The 9,224-nt window shown below is 40.8% G+C and overlaps 1 pseudogene; it reads right to left on the bottom strand.

Annotated features, from left to right (window-relative positions):
- Positions 1–948: 948 nt before the first annotated feature.
- On the bottom strand, positions 949–1,866 carry LOC119922116 (annotated as a pseudogene).
- Positions 1,867–9,224: the final 7,358 nt, after the last annotated feature.

Below are 9,224 nucleotides of genomic sequence, written 5' to 3'. Positions count from 1 at the left end.
GATTCAATATCTGTTTTCCTTCTTGGACTGTGAGCTGGAGAGGGACTGAATCCTGTTGAGAAGCAGCAGGGCATAGTTAATAGAGCATAGACCTGGGAGTCAGAAGGTCAGAAGGTCGTAGGTTCTAATCCCAGCTCTGCCACTTGTCTGCTGTGTGACCTTGGGCAGGTCACTTCATTTCTTTGTGCCTCAATTACCTCATCTTTAAAATGGAGATTGAGACTGGGGGCCCCGCATGTGACAGGGACTGTGTCCAACCCAATTTGATTGTATCCACTCCAGAGCTTAGAATAGTGCCTGGCACAAAATAAGCAATTAATATATACCATTATTGATATTATTATTATGACTAAAAACACAACACAGAATATTTTATGCTTCTCAGGATTTTGCAGACCACTTGAATTAATTTCCCAGAATCTAAGAAAGAAAAATGAATTGATGTTATTCAACCCCACCATCGGGATAGAGAAAATCAACTGAGGAAATGAGAGAGTTAATTAGGAAGTTGATGATCCCTGGAAATCCTTCCCTGCTCTGGAATTCAATTCAAGTCAATTCATTCATATTTATGAGTACTTAGTGTGTGCAGACCACTGTACAAAGCGCTTGGGAGAGTACAATGTAACAATAAACGAACATGTTCTCTGCCTACAATGAGCTTATAGTCTGGGAGGGGTGGGGGAGACAGACATCAGTACAAATAATTAAATTAAAGATATGTACATAAGTGCTATGTGGCTGGCAGGGGGTAAGAGTCACAGGAGCAAGTCACAGATGCATAGAGGGAGAGGAAGAAGATGAAATAATGGCTCAGCATTTATTCACATTGAAAACCAAGATTTCCTAATGAAATCAGTAATTATCTCTAAAGTAGCAGAAAAAATCCTCTTTTCTTTTTTCCTTTCTTTTATGGTCTGTGAGACTACCATCATCTTCTCGTGCCACTTATTTCACTTTTATGTTCCATAATTTCATCATGGGATTTTTCACCTCTGAGTTCCTGAATGGGTTTAACATTGGGGTGATGAGCGTGTAAAAGACATCCAAATACTTGTCCATGGGGTGGATGGCCACAGGCTGTACATACATGAATATAGCAGGGACAAAGAATAAGACAACCACGGTAATGTGGGAGACACAAGTCGCAAGGGCCTTATGTCTTCCTGAAGAAACGTGAGTTTAAGGGAGCACAAGATGACAACATAAGAAACTATCAAAAGGAAAAAACTTAACATGCACATGGTCCCACCGTTGGCCACGACGAGCAGATGGAGGGCCTGGGTTTCGGGGTAGCTGAGTGTCAGTAAAGGAAATAAATCAAACATGAAGTGATCCATCGTGTTACGGTCACAGAATGATACCAGGACCATGAAGAGGACCTGGTTGGTTGCATGAAGGAAGCCTCCTGTCCCTGCCACCCCCACCAGCAGGCCACACATGCGCTGACTCATGATGGTCGTGTAACGTGGGGGCTTACAGACAGCCACATAGCGATCATAGGCCATCGCCATGAGGAGGACAATCTCGGCCCCGGTGAACAAGTGCTCAGTAAAGACCTGAGTCATGCAATCATTAAAGGAGATTGTTTTCTCCCCAGAGACAAATCGATAAGCATTTTGGGGGCAGAAGAGGAAGAAGAGGAAGAATAACTGGCATCAATGAAAGACAAGTGAGCAAGGAAGAAATACGTGGGGGTGGACAGTGCCTTGCTGCTGCCCATGGTTACCGCGATGAGCATGTTGCCCAAAGGAGTTACGATGTGGATGATTAGAAACGTGACAAAAATATTTTCCTCACTTCTGAATTCTGTGTAAGTCCCAATAAATTGAATTTGGTCACTGTCTGATTTTCCATCTGTTCCATGTAAGTGTTGAGTTCACCGGCCAGGTCACTTTCACCTGGAAAATTAATGATCATCTTGGTTATTGATGCTGCTTTTCTGATGCTCTCAAAACCTATGCCATAGCTATACTCTCAATGACCACATAGGGTAGGGCAGATTTTTTGAAATGAATTTCCGGTGGAAATATTTTCTTTCATATGAATCTGGGGAAACAGTACATTCAATGGATAGACCACGAGTCTGGGAGCCAAAGGACCTGGGTTCTAATCCCAGCTCACCCACTTGTTTTTCAATGGTATAAGAGCATGGAAAAAAGTCATCATCATCATCATCATCATCAATCGTATTTATTGAGCGCTTACTATGTGCAGAGCACTGTACTAAGCGCTTGGGAAGTACAAATTGGCAACGTATAGAGACAGTCCCTACCCAACAGTGGGCTCACAGTCTAAAAGGGGGAGAAATGAAATGTGCTGATGTAACAAATGCCACAAAAATACAAATTGTCAACTCCAGTGACAATGTATGGATCTGAAAGCTGGATAATGAAAAAACAGGATAGAAAGAACATCGATTCATTTGAAAGGTAGTGTTGGAGAAGGCTTTGTGAATACCGTGGACTGCCCAAAAAACAAATAAATGGATTTTAGAGCAAATTCAACCAAAGTGGTCTTTGGAAGGCCAAATAACTCAACTTATATTAGCATATTTGGGGCACATAGTCTGGAGGGCTAATTCTCTGGAGAAGACACTAACGGTAAGAAAATCCATGGAGACCAGCAACTAGATGGATAGAGACCATAAAAGTGATGATGGAAGAACCTTTAGAAATGTTGTGGATTATAGGAGATGACAGATCATTTCTTTCTTTCTTTCATTCAATCATATTTATTGAGCACTTACTGTGTGCACAGCACTGTACTAAGCGCTTGGGAAATACAAGTCGGCAACATATAGAGACGGTCCTGTAGAAAGTATATCCCCAGAGTCTCTATGAATTGGAAATGACTTGATGGCACTTAATTATAATAACAATAATAATAATAACAATAATAATTTGTTAAGAGCCAGACACTTTGCTATGTGCTAGACACTGTACTAGTTTCTGGAGTAGATAGAAAACAATCAGGTTGAAAACAATCAGGCTGGACACAGGTGCTAAACAACAAACTATAAGGGTAAACTATATACGTAGAGACCAGTATTATAGCTCTGGTGAGGCAAATCCTTCTATGTATCCTTAGGAGCAAAAGAAGGGACTGTAAAGTGGCCCCCTGACAGACTTCACAGATTCATGACAAGCCCACAGGGCCACTTGATGATGGCATACATGCCACTTTGCAGAAGTCTGCCAAGTTCACTGGAACCTCAAGTGTTTCTCCAGGGGAACTTCTGTAACCCCCACAGAGGCTTCACATTCCCCTTCCAGGTATACGTGAGCACAAATGCAACTTCTGAGCTATGGAAGTCGGGAGCTGGAGTGAGGAAGAAGAAGGTTGGGTGTTGCAAACAAAACTATGAGACAGAATAGTGCACCACACCAGTTGGGTATTCAATAAATACTTCTATTAAATAAATAATAATTATTATTATGGTACTTTTTAAGTGCTTACCGTGTGCCAGGCACTGTTCTAGCTCTGGGGTGGATACAAGCAAATCGGGGTGAACAGTCCCTGCCCCATGTTAGGCTCACAATCTCAATCCCCATTTTACGGATTAGGTAACTGAGTCCCAGAGAAGTGAACTAATAATAATAATAATAATAATAATAATAATAATAATAATAATAATAATAATAATGTTTATTAAGTGCTTACTATGTGCAAAGCGCTGTTCTAACTGATGGGGAGGTTACAAGGTGATCAGGTTGTCCCACGGGGGCCTCACAGTCTTAATCCCTGTTTTACAGATGAGGTAACGGAGGCACAGAGAAGTTAAGTGATTTGCCCAAAGTCACAAAGCTGACAATTGGCAGAGCTGGGATTTGAATGCTTGACGTCTGACTTCAAAGCCCGTGCTCTACTGCTAAACCTGGGCTGTCCAATATCAAACCAAATAATTAGCCACCCTAACTCTGAGAGAACTCCCTCATTCCCCTCTCTAGCTGACCTGATCTGGTGCTGTTTCTACAGTTTTCGAGTGTGGGGTTTCAGGAATTTTTAAAGCACTTACTATGTGCCAGGCACTGTACTGTGTACTGGCTAGATACAAGGTTGTCAGGATGGACTCTCTTCCTGCCCCACTTCGGGCTCACAGTCTTAACCTTCATTTTACATATGAGGTAACTTAAGCACAGGTAAATTAAGTGACCTGCCCTAGGATACAGAGCAGACAAGTGGCAGAGTAGGGATTAGAACCCATATCCTTCTGATTCCCTGGCCCATGCTCTATCCACTAGGACAAGAGAATGACAGTTCTGGAATAAGAGAATTAAGGAACCCCAAAACTACTTCAAATTATCTTTCAGACCCAGTTCTTGGCTATCTACCTAAGAAATACTAATTGGAAATTATAAAAAGTTGAAGAGTTTGGAACTTTTTATTACTAGAGAAAGTACTAGCTGCCTTAATGACTATATTTTACCATCTGGGATATAGTAAAGCAACAGTTTTAGCTTTTAGTATCAGTTTGTTAAAATGGCTACCATACACAACCAATACAAGACTAACAAGTTTCCTATCAATAGCAATGCTAATTAGCTTTGACAAAATTGCATACATTACATTACATTTCTATCTCTGGAAATATATATCTGAATACCTCAATTTTCAAACCTGTATGAACAGAAATCATATCATAAGTATACAGAGTAATACAACTGAATATTTAAAATAAAATTAAATTGATATATGAAATGGAAAATTAGAGAAGCTATACACAGTTTCATGTCAGCAATGTAGATTCAGCCTCCTTTTGCTACTTTGTGGAAGTAGCACTAAACAAAACTCTTGTTCTGTTGAAAACAAAGCTGCTCGTTTTAACACTGCTAAGAAAATGTGCATTTTGCTCTATTTTTCAGACTTATGGTCCCTCAAGCAAGAGTTAATAAACTTTGTGAGGATAGATTTTTGGAAAAAGTTTTCATTGTACGCCCTGGGTGTCAATTTGTTTTATTACATACCTTGGAGTGGCCCAGGCCATGTGGAGAATGGAATAGATGGGCTTGACTCTGCTTTGCCAAAAGGCTCTGAAAGTCAGTAGCACCAAAAGCATTGACCTCAGAGCCCCCCAAAATCTGCCACCTAGGGTAGAAGCCCATGTCTGCTGTCCCTTTGACAACACACATGTATTTTAGTGAAATCCTACCACAGAATACTGTTCAGTAACATCAGCTACACAGTGCAGTAGTCTTGTAAAGAAATCATTAATAAGTATTCTCAGAATCAAGTCTATTATCAATCATGTTAGTTCCTTTGATTTCAATGAAATTTCTTAAAATGCATATCCTCTGGAGGATTCAGAGATAAGAGCGATCCAAGTCACAAGACTTACACCTGGAACATCCTTGGTCTGTGGTACATTTCTCCCAGGTCATGTGTTGGATCTTGTAGTTCTGACTTGCCCAGGTAACAGACTTGATTAGATTAGAAATCTTCAAAAGACTCAGAATAAGAAGAGCATATTGAAATCAGTAATCAAATCCATTAGTGTTCACATCCCAATCATGCTATAAAAGCTTGAGATGTTATTACAGGGTCAGACTGGATTCTGTCTCCAAAAATGACAATAGGTTGCTTGGAGAACCTTGTGATAGGTATTCGTCTTGAACATCCCCCTAATAATGTGAGAAACACTTTGCCTAGTGGAGAGATCACAGGTCTCGGAGTCAGAAGACCTATGTTCAAATCCCAACTCTGCCACATGTCTGCTGAGTGACCTTGGGCAAGTCAGTTCAGTTCTTTGTGCCTCAGTTGTAAAATGGGGATTAAAACTGTGAGCCTCACGTGGGAATTGGACTTTGTCCAACCTGATGAGCTTACTACAGTGCTTGGCATATAGAGGTTTCTAGAACTTACTACAGTGCCTGGCACATAGTAAGCGCTTAACAAACATTATAAAAAAGAGGGATGAATCATCTAACATCCCTACCTTTTCCCTCTAGTAATCCATGATGGACCATTCATCCAAAGATTGATCCAGACTCCTCTTTAACCCACTGATATTTTTATCCTGGACAGCTTTCTAGAGTAATGATTTTGTGGTGCTGACCATGTACTCTGTGAAAAAGCTTTTCCAGTTGCTCTAGGCCTGAGTCTAAAAAGCACCAGCTCTACATGGAAGAGAAGCTTTTTTAAATGCAACTAAAAATCCAGGTTCTCCTCTTTTCACTATCTCCACTGCCACAGAGAACCAGTAAGAATGGACTTTACTATTAGTAGAAGAACCCCACTAAGCATCTAACCTGGCATTTCATGAGATCTTGGAGAAAACTCTCTCTCATTTGATTACCGAGATCTTTAAAGGGGTCTCTGTGAGGCTCTGGGACTCCTAGGAATTCTGAATCTCCCCTGTTGGGAGTGTTTACCAAGGAAACAGCCAAAGTGATTTTTTTTTCTTCAGGAAAGTTTTTAGGGAACATTCAAGTACTTAGGCAATGAGCTCCTTTCATTTTTTTTTTTTACCTTAACGTTGGAACTTGACCCATTCTACTCTCTAGAAAGTCTCAATCTCTAATGAACATATAAGTATTCAGGATTTATTAAGCCCTTTCTGTGTGTGGAGCATTGGAGTTGACATCTGGAAACTTAAAAGTAAAAGATGTGGTCCCAACCTTAGAAGATGTAAACTCTTTGGTGATATAATATCATCAGTGATATTTCTTGAGAGCTTACTATGTGCAGAGCACTGCACTAAGTGCTTGGGAGAGTATAATACTGCAGATTTGGCAGGTGTTCCCTGCCCACAATGAGCTTGCAGCCTAAAGGGGGGAGATGTTAATAAAAACAAACAAATAAATGAATAAATATAATTTAGAGATATGTTCATAATTTAGATGCTTACTAAAAGATGAATGGCAATCATAATAAAAAAGTTTGTTGAATCGCAAAAAAGATCATATTATTGTTAGCATTCCAGAAATGCAAACCTTGGGACTATATCCTCTGACAGTTTTGTGGGTATGTGTTTGAATTCTAGGGCTGACTTCCAATCAGACTGACTTCCAAATCAGAGAGCTCCCACACCCCAACCTTGTCTGATAAAAATAATAATAATACTGATAATGTAGCATGGCTTAATGGACCCGGGAGTCAGAAGGACCTGGGTTCTAATCCACACTCCACTACTTCTCTGCTGTTTGACCTTGGGCAAATTACTTAATTTATCTGTGTCTCAGTTACTTCATCTGTAAAACGGTGATTAAGACTGTGAGCCCCATGTGGGACAGGGACTGTATCCAACCTGCTTATCTTGTATCTCCCCCGCATAGAATAGTGCTTGACACGTAGTAAGCATTTAACAAATATCATCATTATTACTACTAATAATTAGCACCATTCTTAATACCCAGGTAGATTCAAAATCATGATATCAGATATGGTCCTTCTCCCCAGTGGGACCTAAAAACTAAGATATAGGGAGAGTAGTTATTTCATTTTAATTTTAAAGATGAGAAAACGAAAGCATAGAGAAATTAAGTAACTTTCCCAAAGTCCCCCAGCAGGCCAGTGGCAGAGCTGGGATTAGAACGCAAGTCTCCTAACTCCCAGGCCCGTGCACTCTACCTCCCAAGTAGAGAGCCAGTTGGGGTTGTGTGGCCTGTTTTGAAAGATTATTAATGGCTAGAAAAATCCATTTGAGTCTCACATTGGCCAGGGGCAGACCAAACATTAAGCCCCAAACTAACATTAATGGACACCATTCGTTGAAGTTAAGTTCACTGTTCTTTGCTGCCACTAATTACATAGTTGTCTTTAGAATTAGAAGAAGTTGTTACTTCTGCTGAAATACACATTCTAAAAATCCCACCTCTGGCATCCCAGTCATTTGCTTTCCCACATAAAAGAAAGGTTTTCAAACGTTTCAGCCCCCAGCCAAGACCTTTCCACCTGGTTGTCACTCCTCAATGGGGCACCGCAAAGGGCATTTAAGTTCACGAAGTCTGGAAGGGAGGGAGAGAGTAGGGGGATAAAAAGGATAAGAGCACAAAGACCCTAACAATCCTGGGCAGCTGACCTTAATCTGATGGCCTCCTGGACCAATCAGAAGGCTCATATTAGAATATGTTCTATCATTTAAAAAGTGAATTATCCCCATCCTAACAAGCATCCAGATTTTCCTGTGCTAAATTGCAACAAAGATTCCCTGACACTTTTTTAACCTTCTATGAGGCTTATCCCTTTCTGGCTTGGCCACTGGGGATCTGAGGTGATAGCACCTTGTGGGCAGAGATTGTGTCTACCAGCTTTATTGTATTGTACATTCTAAGTGCTTGAGAACCAGTTGGTACAGACATAGCTAAAAGGCAGTGTGGTTCAGTGGAAAAGCAGCGTGGCTCAGTGGAAAGAGCATGGGCTTTGGAGTCAGTGGTCATAGGTTCAAATCCTGGCTCTGCCAATTGTCAGTTATGTGACTTTGGTCAAGTCACTTAATTTATCTGTGCCTCAGTTCCCTCATCTGTAAAATGGGGATTGACTGTTAGTCCCCCGTGGAACAACATGATCACCTTGTAACCTCCCCAGAGCTTAGAACAGTGCTTTGCACATAGTAAGTGCTTAATAAATGCCATAAAAAAGAATATGACTGAAACTCATTACAAATTTGAATTCACATGAAGAACTATCAAAGCAGTAGCTGTAGGGTGGCAGACACATGCAATATCATCACATGCTTTACATCTGATGTGGTGAAAGGTAATCAATCAATCAATCATATTTATTGAGCACTTACTGTGTGCAGAGCACTGTACTAAGTGCTTGGGAAGTACAAGTTGGCAACATATAGAGACAGTCCCTACCCAACAGTGGGCTATACACACCGTTTCGCAGAAGTCCCCTCACACAAACCGAAAATGTGTCACCCAAGGGACTCTGCTCCCAATTCAACATGCTCCGGAGTCATTACGTTCGCCTTTCAGGTCTGTGTGAATATGGGGATGCCACTTAATAATAACTGTGATATTTGTTAAGTACTTATTATGTGCAAATGCATGGTACTAAACACTTGGGAAGATGCAAGGTAATCAGATTGGATATAGTCCCTGTCCTCCATAAGGCTCATCGTCTAAGTAGAAGTGAGAACGGGTATTGAATCCCGATTTTACAGAGGGAGGAAAACAGGTCCAGAGAAGTTAAGTGACTTGTCCAAGGTGACACAGCAGATAAAGGGACAGAGCCAAGGTTAGAATCCAGGTCCTCTGGTTCACAGGATCATGTTCTTT

This window comes from Tachyglossus aculeatus, unplaced genomic scaffold, assembly GCF_015852505.1.
Source record: "Tachyglossus aculeatus isolate mTacAcu1 unplaced genomic scaffold, mTacAcu1.pri SUPER_6_unloc_5, whole genome shotgun sequence".
Taxonomy (NCBI): domain Eukaryota; kingdom Metazoa; phylum Chordata; class Mammalia; order Monotremata; family Tachyglossidae; genus Tachyglossus; species Tachyglossus aculeatus.
This window is presented reverse-complemented; position numbering and strand designations above follow the sequence as displayed.